General features: G+C 38.6%; 1 pseudogene; it reads right to left on the minus strand.

Moving 5' to 3' along the window:
- Positions 1-2,346: 2,346 nt before the first annotated feature.
- On the minus strand, positions 2,347-4,228 carry LOC145500261 (uncharacterized; annotated as a pseudogene).
- Between the last annotated feature and the right edge of the window lie 13,570 nt (positions 4,229-17,798).

Genomic DNA, 17,798 nt, shown 5'->3' on the forward strand with positions numbered 1-17,798 from the left:
TAATTATCTTTAAAACTTAGTTCTTTGCAATTGAAGAGATACCATGTTGAAATAAATTGCCTGTCTGTTTGTCAATCTGCCTGTTTGTCTATTAATTACGAAAATATTATTGCATTTACCATTTTCAGCCATGTTGTAATGCAGTTCATGCGAAATACATGGCTGCAAGGTAGTTCATTGGACAGGTCACCCTCAAAATCACTCAGACAAACTGCACAGGATAACTTAACAGCTGTAGGTAATTTAACCAGAAAATATCAGTGAAATAGTCAAATAAAAACATCCTTCTACAGCCTTACTTTTAAAGTACGCAAATTTACCATCAAACGACAGAAAAAAACTGCTAATGTCACTAACCGTTAGAAGTGACTACAGAAATATTGTTAGCGCAAACATACAGATCAGTGAAGGTTGATCATACACTTATTTAATGAACACAAAATGACAGGACTGTATTCACAACTCTTGAAGTTTGGAGCAAATTAGTAATAAGAAGGGGTGAAAAGAGAGAAAAGAATTGCTTCATCATCTCAGCAGACAAAGCCAAGACTCACCCACTTTTTCCGGAGTCATTTTAACTGTTACAAGAGAGGCAATCACTTCAGGGAGAGCTGCAGGCGAACCCTTATTGCTGTCCTGGGGATAAGTGGTAAAAAACTTAAAATACAACTACATCAGTACAAAAATTAGTCCTTGAGATCTTTCTTCTTTACTTGCCTCACGTTCGGCCAAACCCATCGAACTCATTGCAGTTGGTGGAGCCCGGGAAGTCAGTTGCTAAAAACAAGATAAAGAACTAAGGAAAGGATTGGATGATTTGTTCTGTTCAAGAGTTCTGTAATGCAGATTGAAACATGTATCACTGTTCCCCCCCTACAGCTCCTCCCTGCCAAGTCTACTCCCTATCCAGCCTTGAGATTGTCACAACTTTTAAGTTATTTATAATTTTCGCAAGGGAAATGGAGACCATATGCTGTATATTCCCCAGTTTACATTTCTTTCCCTAGCCTCCTAAAATCCACAATTTACACCCATACAAATTGGTCAGCTCCATAAACTTTTACACTCCTAACAAGGTTATCAACTGTCCCTAACACAATGACTACAATTTCATACAGCGCCTCTTTAATCGCTAACATGTCCCCATAGGCAGACCTAGGTGAAAGTGTAGATAAAATGTAAAGATTCGAAATTAACTATTACCTGCACTCCCCCCTCGCTTTCAAAAGAAGCAATGCCCCAAAGTTAGAGGAAAATTTCACTATTTGTGACCTTCCATAGGAAAACACGTCTTATTGAAAACAGCGTTTTTAGGGCGTTTGAAATGCCTCACAAACTGGGTTTGACAGCGTTTCAAACGCTTCACAAACTCTTTTCAAACGCTTTGCAAACCCTTCGCAAACGCCTTACAAACGCTTGGAAAGCATTTCAAACGCTTTTCAAACTGTTTGCAAACACCTGTCAAACGGTTTGCAAAGCGTGTCAAACGCTTCTCAAACCCTTTGCAAATGCTTCTCAAACCCTTTTCAAACGCTTCACAAACCCTTTGCTAACTTTTCGCAAACCCTTTTCAAATGCTTCGCAAACCCTTGGCAAACGCTTCTCTTGAGCGTCGGCAGAACCAGTCCGCAAGGAATAAAACGCGCTTAGCAATGATTAGTTTTCAATACCTTACGGTCAGTAATTAACTGTTCTTTTAACATAAGTAGCAAGATAAAAAGATTTGTATATAGTTATTCAGTATGATGGGAAAGTGCAGAAATGTATTTAGAATGCACGAGCGCGCAATGTCAGTTTGTGTTTTGGTCGCCTGTGTTTATGATTTATCAGCTGATTTGACATGAATGAAAACTTCTCGCCGGTCATACAAGCAAATGTTCACCGTAGTTTTCTCGCAGACACAAAGAGAAAGGTAAAAGATAAATTTTAAATTTTACATCTTAAATATTATTTGAGCATTTGTCGAAATTTCGATCCAAACATTGCGCAGCGAACACAAACCGACAAGCCGAAATTTGCATAATAGCTCGACGGTCGTGATTGTTTACGCTTGACAGATTTCGCGAATGAACCTTGTCACGAATTCGCTACATCAAACAACTGGGTGTTATTTTTAAAATGTACTACATAAATATGTTTACAAATTCAGAAATAAGCTTGTGCCTTGCTGAAATTGTCAAAAGTATGGCTGCGGCATTTACCTGGAATGTTTACTAAGCTTATCTATTGTAAACTATCCTGCATGTTCAGTTTCGATGTTCATTGATTCGAACAACCTGAAAGGTATGATTGACACTACATGTTGCCATTCATGTAGAGTTGCAATTAATAGCTCCAATTCTTTCACTAAGACGCATCAAGGTTTTGGTGAATCTGGTTTACAAAATTGTCTAATTTCCTTATACAGATAATTCTTCCTTTCTAAATCCAGGCCTAATGGTTTTATGACAGGAGGAAACGTATAAGGTGGAAGTTTTGCTTGATCTTTTAGTAAGTCAAACTCTACTTCTTCAGAGTCGGCATAACGCTTACAGTAAACCCGCCCTGGCACGTCTTTACTGAAGCGAAAATGATGATAGCCCTTTACTCCTGGCAATTTCTTGAAGTAGGGATCAAGAAAACTTACCCAGTTGTAAGTAGGAACTATAACTGAACCATCATGAAGTCCACAGAGTTGTGTGACATTCACGTCTGTGACAGTCGAGTTGTCAATCATACGGGCCAACTTGAATAGGTCCGAAATAAAAGTTTTTCGGACCGCCTGCTTAGCCAAGCCAAAACACCAGTCTGGAGAGAACTTGGTGTGACCAGCAACCAGAAATGAATACAGAATGTTCCAGTGCAAACCAACAATTATTCTCCAGGCATAGTACCAAAGAAAATCATTGTTTTTATTTTGACCAGAACAGTTGTCTGCGTGAATGTAGGCATCTGTTTCGCCAAGCCCAAATTTCCCAAAATAGTAATGAACCAAGCTGATAGTACTGTTGGCTCCCTTACCTGTGAGAACTGACTCGTCAACTAAGAAATTTACTTGATGAGGAATCGCTTCGCAGCAGATACCAAAAATAGGACATTTCCGTGGTGTTTTGAAATAAATGGTCCCGGCTGCAAGGGATTACTTGGATGGTGGACTTGTGCATAATCGTACGAATAATGCATCTTGCCCTTCAAAGAACAAGGAGGGTTGTTCTTTGGAACGATCCCTTTGTTTGCAGTCAGAACCTGGTGTGCAGTAGGCTCTATGGCTTCTACAGTAGTTCTGTAGAAGCTTCGCTCAATACTTGACCTAAACAAATGTTCTTCCTGAGCATGTACGACTGCTGATTTTGCGTGCTCAGGAAGATTTGCTGATTGGACAATTTGAGTGTTATTATGCTGACAAGTAAAACATAAATCACTCATTGGCTGCATGATAACTACATGTGGAGTTAGCTGATTCCAAAGTTCCACGAACTTTGAGTACCCAGTAGGTGTTTGACTTTGTGCCTCCATTGCAGTTGAATAAACATGCCAAACAGAAGCTTTTGACATGTGAGAAGGCAAGTCCCACATCAGTACGCTTGAAGCCAGGAACACGGCCGGGCAAAACAAGCGCATGTTCTTCAGCATAGTTGCTGATGAACGTCGAAACTTGTTTAGTAGCCTCAAAAGAGCAGGTCTTTTTAGGCAGCCTACCTTTGTTTCCGTGAACACGTAAAGTAAGACCATAGGCCCTATAATGTTCACACAGATTTGAATAGCGCTCCCTACCAACTGCATGCAAAAATAAGTACGTTTTTTTACAGATTTGGCGGCCCATGAAATAAAAGTTACAAGCAGTCCGCTTTCGCTTTCTGCCTTTAACTTCGTCCCCATGCAAGTGGCAATGTAAATGAGAAAGAACAATTAAATCTAATTTTTTCTTACTCAACTGTAAACAGTTTGCATGGCTTTCGAGAACATCGCTGAAAGAGAACTCTGAACTGCAATGTTGCATCTTCGGCCCAAACTGACAACCGCATCCATTACTCAGAAAGTTTCTGATTGTCTGTAGCTCATCGCTGTCACTGTCTCTGAGATCAAGGCAGTTGTGTCCCAGTGAGCAATCATCTTGGCCTACAGAAGAAGTGTCATGCTCTGAGCAAGTGCTATCAGAATCTGACGAATAAGAATCGGCATCATAGTCAACTTGACCTTGTACTTCAGCTGAACTTGTCCAATGGAAGTACTTGTCAACTACTGTTTGGAGCGGTCAGACGTTAGGTGCAGTGGTTTGCTCAGTGGCAAGTCTCTTTCTCCTTTCCTCTCCCCAGCCATTCACTCGCGTGTTTTGCTCGTCTAGAAACTGCTGGTACCGTTCACTTTCACCAGTAGTCTGCGACGCATTGCTTGCAGGCGCGTTCTCTTTGTTGACAATAACATCAGAGTTGGCTGTGAAAAAAAGAGAAAGAAATTACTGAATTATCCTACCCAACCATGATCTACGTGCAGTTATCGATCGATTAAATTTGATTATCAAACTGAAATTCAAATACAAAACTTTCTATGAGACAAATTTTTGAATTAACATCAAGATTGATTCACAGTGTTTTCGATTGGGAAATTCAGATTTGGATTTTAAGAAAAACACGAAAACCAAAAACGGATTTTGCCGTAAGTGGAATTCACCTTGAGGAAGAGAAATTAACTTAGTGTCAATAAAAAAATACCTTTTCTCTTCTTGGGACTCCAATCTTCGCAAACAATAATATTGTAGCAGCGGTTGCTCCACTTCAGCTTTACTTCTTGTCCAGAACGCAACACTCCTCCTTCAGGCTTAATATCCTTTCTTTTGGCATTTTGCTTAACTCCATTCCACTTATCTTTCGTCACCCACTGTATCAGAATCTGGTCGTTTTTTCCCATGTTGATCACGAATATTCGTGTTTCGAGTACAAGCATATTCTAACTGTGCACATGCAGGTTACTGGTCTAATTTATAGTGATAGCCCACTTAAACGTTTAGCATTGTGGACAAACAGTTATTATTTTCATTCAAAAGTTGTGTGACTGCTTTTAAATTACTTTCCAATATAATAGAAGCCAAAAAAAAATTGAATTTTTATAACATACAACAAAGCTACTTCACAAGTATGTTATTCACTCAAAAAGAGTTTGATAGAAGATTGCGTAAACAACATCCGTAGCTATTGAAAACGAGGCCATTGTTTAATATACAATTTGTGATTTGTGTGCCATGCGTGTTACTTCATTAGGGATTTTCATAGAAAACGAAGAATGTGTGAAAGAAAACAAGGTGGGAGTGATTCAACTTCTAAACACAAGTAATCCTTTCACCACTATTTTTAAGGCGTGCGTGTGTGTTATTTAAGGAAAAAGGAAGGAACGAGTCAACCTCTTAAGAAAATGTCTTATGTTGCTAGTTTTATATTAACGGCGTTTTTTGGTTACGCATTTCCTGCTGTTTCATGTGCCGCGCGTGTCACTTCATTAGCGTTTTTCTTTTTGTGAAAGAAAACAAGGTGGGAGTGATTCAACTTGCAAACACAAGACATACATGGAGTAATCTTTCCACTTTGTATTTTTTTCAAGTCACATGCGCATGTTTTCTTTCTCTTCTTTTTTAAAGGAAAAAGGAAAGTTGGCAACAGAAGTCAAACTAGTTTCTTGTTAGTGGAATTTTTTTGAAAATGCTTTGACTGCTGTTTTGTGCCATGCGTGTTGCTTCATTAGCGTTTATTTTTTCGTGAAAGAGAACAAAAGACGCTATTTAGCTTTGAGACACAAGCGGCATTTTCATGTCGTGCTTGTAAGCGCTTTTTGTGTATCGTGCGGTTTGCCTTATTACACATTGAACAAATGCCAACCAATCTTTTAGCATTTTGTCACGCATTGACTTTTTAAATAAAAATGAAAATTTGAAGTTCAGCATGTAATCGTTGCTTTATAGGCAAATGTTACAAACTCACGGAGATTCTGACAAAGTTTGTTGACAGGCGTCCTGTATGGGTCCGCAAATGATCCCGGACCGGAAATGATGCCATATTGGACCGCAAACGATCCCGATCAAAAAATAAGGAATGGCATGGATTTATATCAGAGGAAGGTGAGAACATGTACAAAAATAATGAACTAAAAAACACATTTTATCATTTTGCAAAAAACATATTCCACAGTTGCTGTTTTGTTCTTTGAAGGGTACAGATTGTTTTCACTGTCACGCAATAAAAAAAATAATAAATCCAAAACCAACCAATGGAAAAAGGTAAGAAATTGTGATGTACGCTGTAGAAGATAACTAAATAAAACACTTCCCCAAGTTTTAGGCCTGTGAGTTTCCCCAAACTTCAGATATTCGTCGCAAATGTTTCCCAGAAATTTACAGAGTCCAGTAAGAGAACGCCATGTTGGTGTACGTACATCCGTGGTACACCAATATGGCGGCCAGAATATAGTGTAAACATCTAGAACTTACTTTGGCTTTCTAGGCGACTGATTATCAGTACTAAACAAACAAGCATTTATGTAAGCAGTTTTCCTAATGCTCTAACTTCTAAAAAGGCTCAAAATCATGAGATAAGTATATATTTTTCAACAAACTCAATCATAGCCTTGTGTCATGCCAGCTCCATAACCCTAAAATTCAAAATGCTCTGGTTTCCAAATGAAGCACGCTAATTGTAAACAGATATAAATATACTACCTCTTATGCCTGATGAGGATAAAAACATGTCACATGAAGACGATTTATTGAATTAGAAGTCTTAGAAAAACATGTACTTGTAAACATTCTCGAAATGCCGGTGGCGATAGTATCAAACATCTATCAAACAGCTAATTGACAAAACGAAGCGCAAGCCTTGGCCTTGCGTGGTCAGAAGCTGAGCTTCATAACTATAGCTTGGAATTTTGCCTTCTTAGAATACTCAACTTCACCTTGGGCTGACACCTTGCTGTGGTGGTGAAGCTTGTGTGTATTCATGACCCGGAGAGCTGTGCCGGCGGGGACTTTGTTCCCTGGCAGGTCTAACCATGCCGGATTGGTCGAAGGGTAGAGGCCAGACGAAGAACAGCCCCTGGTCCTCCAGGTTGGGGGTTGGGCGGCGGGCTGATAACCCGCTCCCAGAAAATGCTATTTATTACAGAAACCGAAGCTAGAACTACCACTGCACCCTATCGGGAAGCAGGGGTAAAAGATGTTAACACCCGGTTGGAACAACGTGCGAAGCAGTGAATGACGCATAAACCGCCGACGAAATTGCTGTCGCCAAAAGCGTGTGTGAAGATCGGGCAATGGAATGTTAGGACAATGTTTGAGACTGGTAAGTGCGCACAGGTGATCAAGGAGATGCAGAGGTATGGTATTAGTATTCTAGGAGTAAGTGAAATGAGATGGAACTCTTGTGGGAAGTTGAGGGTAGCTACAGGCGAAACTGTGCTATACTCAGGAATGGATGAAGGTGAAAATCATGAGAGAGGAGTTGGCTTTATTGACACGTAGTCAAGAGGGCACTAGAGTGGAACCCACAGGGGAAGCGAAAGAGAGGGAGACCCCAAAACAGCTGGAGACGCACGAGAATGGCAGAGTTGGCGGCGAAACATGTTACGTGGAATGAGGCAAAAGGCACTGCACAAAATAGGGTTAGGTGGCGCGCGTTAGTTGAGGACCTATGTTCCACTTAGGAACGAAGAGGATTAAGTAAGTAAGTAAGTAAGAATACTCAAGTAGTCATTTCCAAGGAATTAAAGCCAAAATACGACCAAGTAAAAATTACAAAATAAATTTGTTCAAATTTCCAGCACTACACACTAGATGTTTTACAGAGTGGTGAAGTGTTGTAGGCTTGTGGGTCTACTCAGGTGACAGCGTCTTCCATAACAGTTACTTCATGGTTAGTTTAAAACTTTAGACGAGTGGCATTAATGGTTGATAAAATGTGATTTAACTATGACACCGAAATATCAAAAAGGGTAAAAACTGTTTGGCCATTTCGTGACAATGCAACTTGAAATCTGATCTTGAAGTCATTTGGGATAATACGAGAGTTCAATTGATTGGTCCACGCTGAATAAACATATCAAGTTCTGCACCTGTTGAAGAACTCGACTGATTCTTTGAAAGCGGAAAAATCTCATCGTGTCTTCTTTTTGTGCTGTGTTTGTGTCGGGAAAACATCAACTCATTCTTTGCTGGAGGAAGAAAATCTTCTTCCGTGTCTGTGATTTGGAATGGAATGTGTAATGGCGGTGTGTTTGTGCCGAAAGGGTTTCGATGTTCTTGAAGAGATAATTTTAAAATGAAGGGATTTCGTGTAATACGCAGCTAGTGTAATTTTACTACCACAAGAAATGGAAGTAGTTAAGGCTTGATCATTGAGGTGAGCTTGTAACTTTAGCTAGATGATTGTCAAAATTAAGTAGATCAACACACCGAAAGTTTGATTAATATACGAATTGTTGCATGTATGAATGACCTTATTATTCAATTTTTATCGCTCCTGTCAGCCTGATTATCGTCAGGTTCTGTCTCGCTCATTAGCGAGACATTTTTAGGGCCAGAATCTCGACCGTGTCTTGCTCAGAAGTTTTGTACGGGATCACTATTAGAAGCAAACGACCGATTATCAAAACCACCGAAGCTGAATAAAAACGCTCCGAATGGTTTAATGTACTGAGGTTTTATGAAAATTATAACTAAGATGGCTTTTATTAGCATACAAACCCTTAGGCAAACGATTTCAAACTCTTTGCAAACCCTTCGCAAAGCCCATGCACACGCTTTGCAAACCCTTTGCAAACTCTTTTCAAACCCTTTGCAAACTCTTTTCAAACGCTTTACAAACTCCTTTCAAAAGGTTTAGAAACTCCTTTCAAACGCTTTACAAACTCCCTTAAAGCGCTTTCAAACGCTTTACAAACTCCTTCCAAACTCTTTCAAACGCTTTACAAACCCTTTTAAAAGCGTTTCAAACTTTTTCCAAACCCTTTGCAAATGCTTTGCAAACCCTTTGCAAACGCCTTGCAAATGCTTTGCAAACCCTTTGCAAACGCCTTGCAAACGCCATTTGAGGGCGTTTGAAACACCGTTTGGCCCAAATTGAAATGTTTGATAAGACATGTTTTCCTATGGAAGGTCACACTTGTTTAAGACAATATGTTGCCTAAAGATCTTAACAAAAGCACACATTCTAAGCTCCTCTTTCTAACAGCTCACAACATCACCTTGTAGCATATGATGGAGACAACTGCCTCGTGTACGGAAATATAGTGCAATACTGTTTACTAACCTCTTCCACAACAGTTGTCTTCTGCTCCATCCTGAAAAGATATCTTTGTTTTAGTTCTTCAGTGCACTTAGTTAATTATTTAGTTACTCATCCCCTAATTGTAGATAACTGTTCTTGCCCGTTGCTGGTTGTAATATTGTGCTACACTTAGTACTTCTACAAAACAGTAATCCCTTGCCTTTACTCGAATTGCTATTAGAAGATCTTGCACACTATAGGGAATGTTTTTTATTTTAGTGAAACAGTATCGACAAAATGTTTCTCAATAAATTGAAATTAATAAAAGCACTTTTTATTTTCTGTTCTATTTTGCCATGTACAGAATCGCATATTTTTGGCCTTTTCTTAGGGTTAGTTTGGGCAGGTTCATCATTGTTAACCGGAATTACCACTTACTCCCTCTTCTCCTCCTCTTCTAATGTCAAACCCTCCATTCTGAAAAGAAATGTTTGTTTTAGTTCTTCATTGCACTTAGTTATTAATTTAGTTACTCATTGCCTAGAGTCAATTTTGGAGTCAATTTTGTAAATGGCTACTGGGACATTACTTTAAGAGCACACTATCGGGTTTAGTATTTCTTTGCTTGTAGCATAGGTAGAATTATCCCACAGAGCAAAGAGTTTTGTCTGAAGATCTTTTTTCTCTCTCTGCTGTATACACCAAAACTTCTCATGAACAAGATTCTTTCTTTGTAGGGCCAGCGCAAAAATTCCAACATTGCACATATTGAGGGGTTGTTCAGATAGTTATGTACAACACCTAAACTCAATTGACAATTTTGTAACATTAGCTTTTAAGTTAACAAACAACAATGACAAATAGAGTTACCGGTCACCAGGTTACTTCAAAGTTATCAGTTACGATTAATCGGGTTACCGAAAAAAAGTGATTGGTTGCTATAGTCTGCATTTCGTTGAACTTAAACCGGGATAAAAGGTTACCATGGCACAAACAAGTGTATAATCTTTTACTGGACATTGTGAATTGTACCTACAGTTCGATACAGTTGTATTACCAGAGCGTATTTCTACTTTTTCGTAACATGCTTCTGCTATACCACATCAGTGGAGTTTGCAAGGAAGTAATTGACGCCTCAACCATGGCCTTAACAGGAAGCGCCCGTTCAGCTTAGAAGGAAAAATTTTTATCAACCTCCGCAAAGCACAGAAGCATATGTCAAAGGGAAGTGGCAATTGATTAAAGTGACAAGAAATGCAGATCAATGAATGAATCTGTGAACACTGTTAATTACATTTTTCAAACCTAACAGCTGTACACCAAGAGTTTTTCCCAATCCCTTTATGCCATAATCCACGTTTCTCTTTCTATAAAGATGCCCTGAAGACCTTTTTTTGTGGTCATAAATCAAATAATAGGCAAACTTCTCAGTATTCCATCATATCACTCACAACACTGCGTGAATTCACTATTTCTTCACATTCTGCCAATGATTAAATAGAGCCCATATTTTCGGGAAGAAAAATAAGGGGGTCCAGATTGAGGGGTCCACATTTTTTACCAACCTCATCTGCATAGTCTGAAAGAAACAATACTAGGTTGGTGGAGCATCCACCAGGCACATGGGAAGTTTGTTGGTTTAGTTCCATCAATTGCTTTCACGTGTAGTGAAAAACACGGCCAAGTGTTGATTAGAGTCAAACTGTTGCGATGCTTGGGCTCGCTCTTGGCTTATCGGAGCACACTCGTGGAGTGGAACACACTCAACTGCTGTACAATCTACTGAATCTCCTTTATCGCTTGAATCAATGTATTTATATACATGATGGTAGATAACTAATATGTGATAGAAAATACAGAAGATACAAGGAGTTTCCTTTGGGATAAACAACTTAATTACGACATAACCACAATTTCACAGATATGAGTGATTACTTACGTAAATCCTGTGGAACTAAGCGTTTAAGCGAGCAGAATCCTACGCTGAAACTTGTTGCTAGAAGGAACTAGCCTTCCTACGTGTTTAAAGACGGAAAACACGAACTATATTCTGCGACACGTACTCAAATAGTTTCAAGCTTACTTAAACAAAGGATCATACAAAGATCATATTATCGGTTATTATTGTGTAATCAATGTTGTTCTAAAATTATATGTCACGCTTTGTCACGCTTTCGTAGACTTTACTACACACATTTTGAATAACAGCATTAACAATACAGCTCTCATACACCTTAACACTTACTGTCCGCATACTTGAAAGTTGTATTTTTCTAGGGGTCACGAAGGTCACGTGACCTGAATTTTCCCACCAATTCCTACACTTATGCAAGGAAATGATAAATGGCATAGAAAGACAGAACAAAGGTTGAGAAATTTATACTTTTGAGTTTTGTTTATTGCATTCCATCCCTTACCCCATACTTTCTTGGAAATTGCATGTTTCTGAAGATCCATAATTTCCTGGTGTAGCACATTCATGATGTCATATCACAATTTGCTTCTTTGATTCCAGAAAGTTAAGTGCTTTATTTCAGGCATGCAATACTGATTTTGCCTGACAAAGCCTACAAATTCTGTTACAAAATGCTCATAAGACCTGCTTGTAATGACAACATGTTTCCCATGAAGAAATCCCTGTTCAGTGCAGCTTTGATTTATTCAATTATCATCCTCAAACAATTTTGGCGTATCATCTCAACAAATCGAGCGCTCCTTCGCGTTATGTTTTGTCATTGCACAGTTTAGTGTATCGGAAGTGTTACCCTTTTTAAACTCGTAGATACGCAAAGCGAAGAAACGTTTTTCTTGCGGGGACTCCGATATGCAAATGTGTCACTCACCCACTTAGGTGTAGACACTGTTTGTAATTAGTTGGCCCAAACGAGAGCACCTGAGGCGGACACCATGTTGGAATAGTATCAGAGCCCAACGCCATATTGGAATAGTAACCGTGCAGTCAGCGTGAGCCTCGCTATCGTGTTTGCGCGGTTACTGCTCAAAGGATGCATTGTGCCAGCCGGAATTGATGATTTTGTAACTTTTACACGACCATTAATGTTAGGTGTTTTGCTAAGTTGAAGTGGAGTTGACTTTGAATGTTCGAATTAGTACTATGGCCAACTTGAGCGCTGAATTTCATGAGCATTTGACTTGTCCAGGCGTTCAAAATAACCAGGAGATGAGCATTTGTTTGCTGGAAAGTGACCTACTAATGTGGTAAGCTTTGATGAGAATGTGTCTTATTCGAGGACCTTAATAAACATATATGAGCAAAACGAACACTTCTCAGTCAACGAAACCAGGACAAACATTGGCACCATCATATAATATTGTAATTTCATTTTATAATTAGTAACATCTAAACCTGAGGCCAGCTGAAATATTGTTTTGAATATTCCTTGTGTCAGCCTTGCACTAGTCTTTGACTTATTATCGTTTTACTTTTCAAGTTTGGCTGATTAGATCTCCTGTGAGATCCAAATTTCAATCAATTGAGTAGTCCACGTTCAACCGACATCGAGTTAAGTTTAGATTAAAGTTGTGTTCTCTATACTTGTCTTGTTTATTGTAGTATATTGATCTGAACTCTGAGTGGGATGTGAAATGCACATAAACTTGGAAAAAAATTCCCAAATACTTGATTTTGATAAGCTTAAATGATTTTTACCTTGTCTTGTGTTTACACTTTTGCTTCCTGATTGAAAAGATAACAAAGGGAAAGAAAACCCTCTGTGAACTCGTAGGAGCACATATTTATGGGTGGACAGATTTTTTGGATCAACACTAAAAATGCTTGCAAATGAGGCTACTTATTTTGATGTACTTTACATGCAATATATATAGAGACAAGCGGTTCTACATTGGAGAAGAAGTGCTGTCTCATAAGAAACCTTACCTATACCCTTGAGTGAAATGCAATGAAAAAGGTCTGTAAGCTCATACAACTTGAATACTTTTAAATTTCCCCAGCAGGTAGACAAACATCAACATCAAGATCTGGGTGTGTGTGTGTAGAGGGGGGGAGGGGAGAGTACTCTATGATTTCTTTGGGACAAGTGTCCTCTGTGACCCAAGAACCCTTAGCCTTTACCACTCTCTGTTCAGCTGCAATTTTGCCTCCCTAGCTATTCTGTAATATGTGTGCAACAAAAGCCAATGAAAAAAGCCTACGCTCTGTGAGATAAGTGCGACCTTGCATGGTACGAACGCGGCTTGTTTTAACAGCCTTTAAAAATACACCAGTAATTGCAAGTTCACCAACATGTTTCATCTCTAGATTACTTAATCCACAAGTTTGACAATAGGTCTCCTTTGATTGTAAGTCCGCTCTACTTGTTTGATTTCATTGAAATCTAATTGAAACCGACTAAGAGCGGTTTACCGGTGAGCTCCTCGCAGTGTGATTATCGATCGACTTTCATCTCGATCTGAAATAATTGCTGACACTTTCCACACTACTTATACTAGCACATAACAATCAATTCAGCTATTTTCCTTCTTGCAATGACAATTTGTTCAGCCTATCAAAAACTACACAATATTTTATAAGGTGCAGATTAACTAGCCACTCACCTTTTGACAACAACATCCATGTTTAACACTCTGCACAGAGCTCAGCTATTTTACAATTATATTTTTGGATGTTGTTATTGACAGGGATCAATTTCATATCAGATTTTTTGGTTGATGCCTCATTAGAACTTGTCTCCAAAGTCAACTGCCTGCAGATATCTCTAGCCAGAGAAATGTTGTTCATTCTTTTAAAATTAAGTTGACAGTTAATGGAACGTTATAAAAGCTAGCTTGCGCAGGAATTGATCTTAAAAATAAGTTGAAAACAAGCCCACTAATTCAATTTGAGAAAGTATTAAAAAGCTTTTAGTTTTGGCAACAACCCCTTGAAGTTTAGATGTACTATTCGTTATGCAAATTATCCAAACAAGAAAATAACCTAAAGTCCCTATTTAATAGCAGCTGTTTAAAAGGATTAAGCCATAATTATCTGCACATAATGACCAAATGATACTGTGGCGAGCAGGTGTTCCTTTTGGTGATGATGGTTAGATTACGTAAAGAAACACAGAAGTACATAGTTTAAAGGCCCACCGCCGGAGTTTCCCCGCCTTTCAGTTAGTGTATTTTAACTTACACAGAAGGGGACAAACTTTAACAAAGAATCGTTAGAAATCCATATCTCAACTGTTTGGCCAAAGTTTCATTACAATTTGTTTTTAAGCCCTGTGAAATCTGTTTAACAATAACTCAGCTAATCAGTGAGGGCTATAACTCTTTGCACAGTTGATATTTCAAGTGTTCTCCGGATTGAATCCATTTTCAGTGGCAGCTTCTATGGTATAATAAAACCCTTTCAAAGACTCTGCAACTTAAGTTGAGGTTTAAAAGTAGATGAGTAACCAGGATAAGACATTTGGAAAAATAGAAAAACGATCTCTGGTTAAGAACTGGTAGGAATGTTCTTTGGATGGGCTGATTCTTCTGACTTACACTTTGGCTTCACAGTTTTACCTTACACCAAAGGCCTAACTAAACCTCTCCCAAGACTTCTAAGAAACAATGGAATACAAACTACAAGCAGACCCCTTAAGACATTACAACAAGAGTTTGTTTCTCCGAAATCAAGACCACCTGCGGAACTACAAACAAATGTCGTTTACAAGATCCCATGTGCCGATTGTCCGTGGAGTTATATCGGCAAGACTGGTAGATGTTTACAAACAAGGAAGAAAGAACATATTAGAAACACAAAAACCTTTAAAAAAGGTTCCAACATTGCTTCACATGCCTGGGTGAACGACCATTCCATTGACTTTCACAATGCACGTGTGATTGACAAGGAAAATTTCCATGTTAGAAAAACTTTGGAATCCTGGCACACAGTAATTACGAACCATGCTGACAATAATGCGAAACAATTACCAAGACAATATTCAATTTTATTTTGAACTTCACATTAGCATTTTTACTCGCATACAAGCATTTTTATTGTTTTTATTATAATTTTGTTTTTTCACACTTTTCTTAGTATATATTTTAACATTCGCACTTTCTATTACTCGTTAAAGACTACAGACTGGTAGTCGAAAGCTTGTTTTAAACAAATTTTTAACCAGAGATAGTTTTTCTATTTTTCCAAATTAAGTTGAGGTGTTGACCTTATCACTTGCGCTGCTCTCTGCAATTGAAAGGCCGTGTGCAAGAACGTCCCCTAGATTTTTTTGGCCATTTTGAAAGTGTTCAAAAATAGCTGAATTTTGGCATGTAGGCTTCGTTGTACCTGAGAAACATTGCTCTGAATTTTTTTTGGCTGGGGCGTTCTTCATTCTCGAGAAATAACGTATGCATAAAGCTCAGTTTTCCAAGCGGCATCTTTTGGAGATCTTTTGTTGAACAAAAAACAAAAGAAACCTTATTATTTTGTTGAACAGCAAACAGGCAGACTGTTTATAGTGTATTCCACTGAATCTTAGCTGTCTTAAAGTCAAAGGAAAATAGTATATAGAGCGGAAATCTGGGAACAGATTGTTTACATCGGTTATTGTGACGTAAACACAACACGTGAATCGATCGAGCGGCAAACGAAATACCATCGAACGAAAAAGAGATGTGCCGCATTAGAGCTCTGTCAACTAATATCTTAAGCATAGTGTTAAAGTACTTTGTGTGCCTGCCTGGTGGTTGAGAGGCATCATAAAGCCTCAATAAACCTGTAAGTCATCAGCACGTTTTAAAGAATCAAAATGTGTTCTGAAACTTCGAAGGTAGCTGATATACCGTAATCGTGTTATCGGCGTTCGAAGTCAGATCGAGCCAGGCAGCAAAGTCCAAGAGCAGTTCTTGCCCAGGAAAAATACCCTCTCGTGAGTTGTGGCCCATTTGCCAAGCGTTGCTAGTGTCAAAGTTTGGAAAGCGAGAACTGGTTTTTGACTTATAAAATTTGTCTTGTATCGACTGCCATGTTTTCCCACGCACGAGGTGTAAAGACCCTTCCCGGCATGCATTGCGATCACGTTCTGCTCGCGTTTCTCGAACTGGTAACTAGATTGTTTCGGCTTTTTTCATTTAAAGGTAATAATGGCCAACAAGTACCGATCGATTGTAACATAGATCTGTGATCCAGGTTGCGTTGATTTTATTTCATATCGGCATGATTTGTAGTGTTTTGAACTTCTGGGATCAGCGGACATGCAGATGTATGGAGACCCGTACGTTGCGCAGAAGGGTTAATTTGTTAATCTGTTAGGCGGTGCGTGACATAAAGCTACGATCGTGTTTGTCGAAAAATATGTATTTATCTTGTGATTTTTAGCCATTTAAGGTGTTGCTGTATTTGGAAAAGTGCTTATTTGATGTTTATTCGTTCAGTGCAGATAATCATTGTCCCAGATAACCAAAGTAAGTTCTAGATGTTAACACTATTTTCCGGCCGCCATATTTTACCTATTTAAACCTGAAATCAACATTTTTGAGCTTATACGTTGCGTGAAATCAACATTTTACTGTTTTCTAAGTGAAATCAACATCCCTTCCATCACGCGTTACGTGAAATCAACATTTTTACGTATTTAGACCTGAAATTAACAATTTTTAGCTTATAAGTTGCGTGAAGTTAACATTTTGCTGTTTTCTAAGTGAAATCAACATCCTTGCCATCACGCATTAACGTGAAATCAGCATTTTTACCTATTTAGACCTGAAATCAACATTTTTGAGCTTATATGCTGCGTGAAATTAACATTTTGCTGTTTTCTAAGTGAAATCAACATCCTTGCCGTCACGCGTTAATGTGAAATCAGCAGTTTTACCTATTTAGACCTGAAATCAACAAATTTGAGCTTATACGCTGCGTGAAATTAACATTTTGCTGTTTTCTAAGTGAAATCAACATCCTTGCCGTCACGCGTTAACATAAAATCAGCATTTTTACCTATTTAGACCTGAAATTAACATTTTTGAGCTTATACGTCGCGTGAAATTAACATTTTGCTGTTTTCTAAGAGAAATCAACATCCTTGCCGTCACGCGTTAACGTGAAATCAGCATTTTTACCTATTTAGACCTGAAATAAACATTTTTGAGTTTATACGCTGCGTAAAATTAACATTTTGCTGTTTTCTAAGTGAAATCAACATCCCTACTGTCACGGGTTAACGTGAAATCAACATTTAAACCTTTTGACCTAAAATCGGCATTTTTGAGCTTTTACGTTGCGTAAAATTGACATTTTGCTGCTTTCTAAGAGAAATCAACATCCTTGCCATTGCGCATTAACATGAGTCAACATTTTAAGCACTTTTGACCTGAAATCAACAAATTTGAGCTTATATAAGCTGCGTGCAATTGACATTTTGTTGGTTTCTAAGTGAAATCAAAGTTCTTGTGGTCGTGGCGGGCCGATCCTTTGTTAGAAGAAACCGAGGCGAGACTTCCACTTATAACAAAGGCGTGGCTTGGCTATTATAACAAAGGATCGGCTCTGTTTATCATAACAAAGGCCTGGCTTCGTTTATTTGAAGGACTCGGCAGGAAAAGGGCGTCAGGTATTTTAAT

Source organism: Orbicella franksi, chromosome 10 (assembly GCF_964199315.1).
Source record: "Orbicella franksi chromosome 10, jaOrbFran1.1, whole genome shotgun sequence".
Taxonomy (NCBI): Eukaryota; Metazoa; Cnidaria; class Anthozoa; order Scleractinia; family Merulinidae; genus Orbicella; species Orbicella franksi.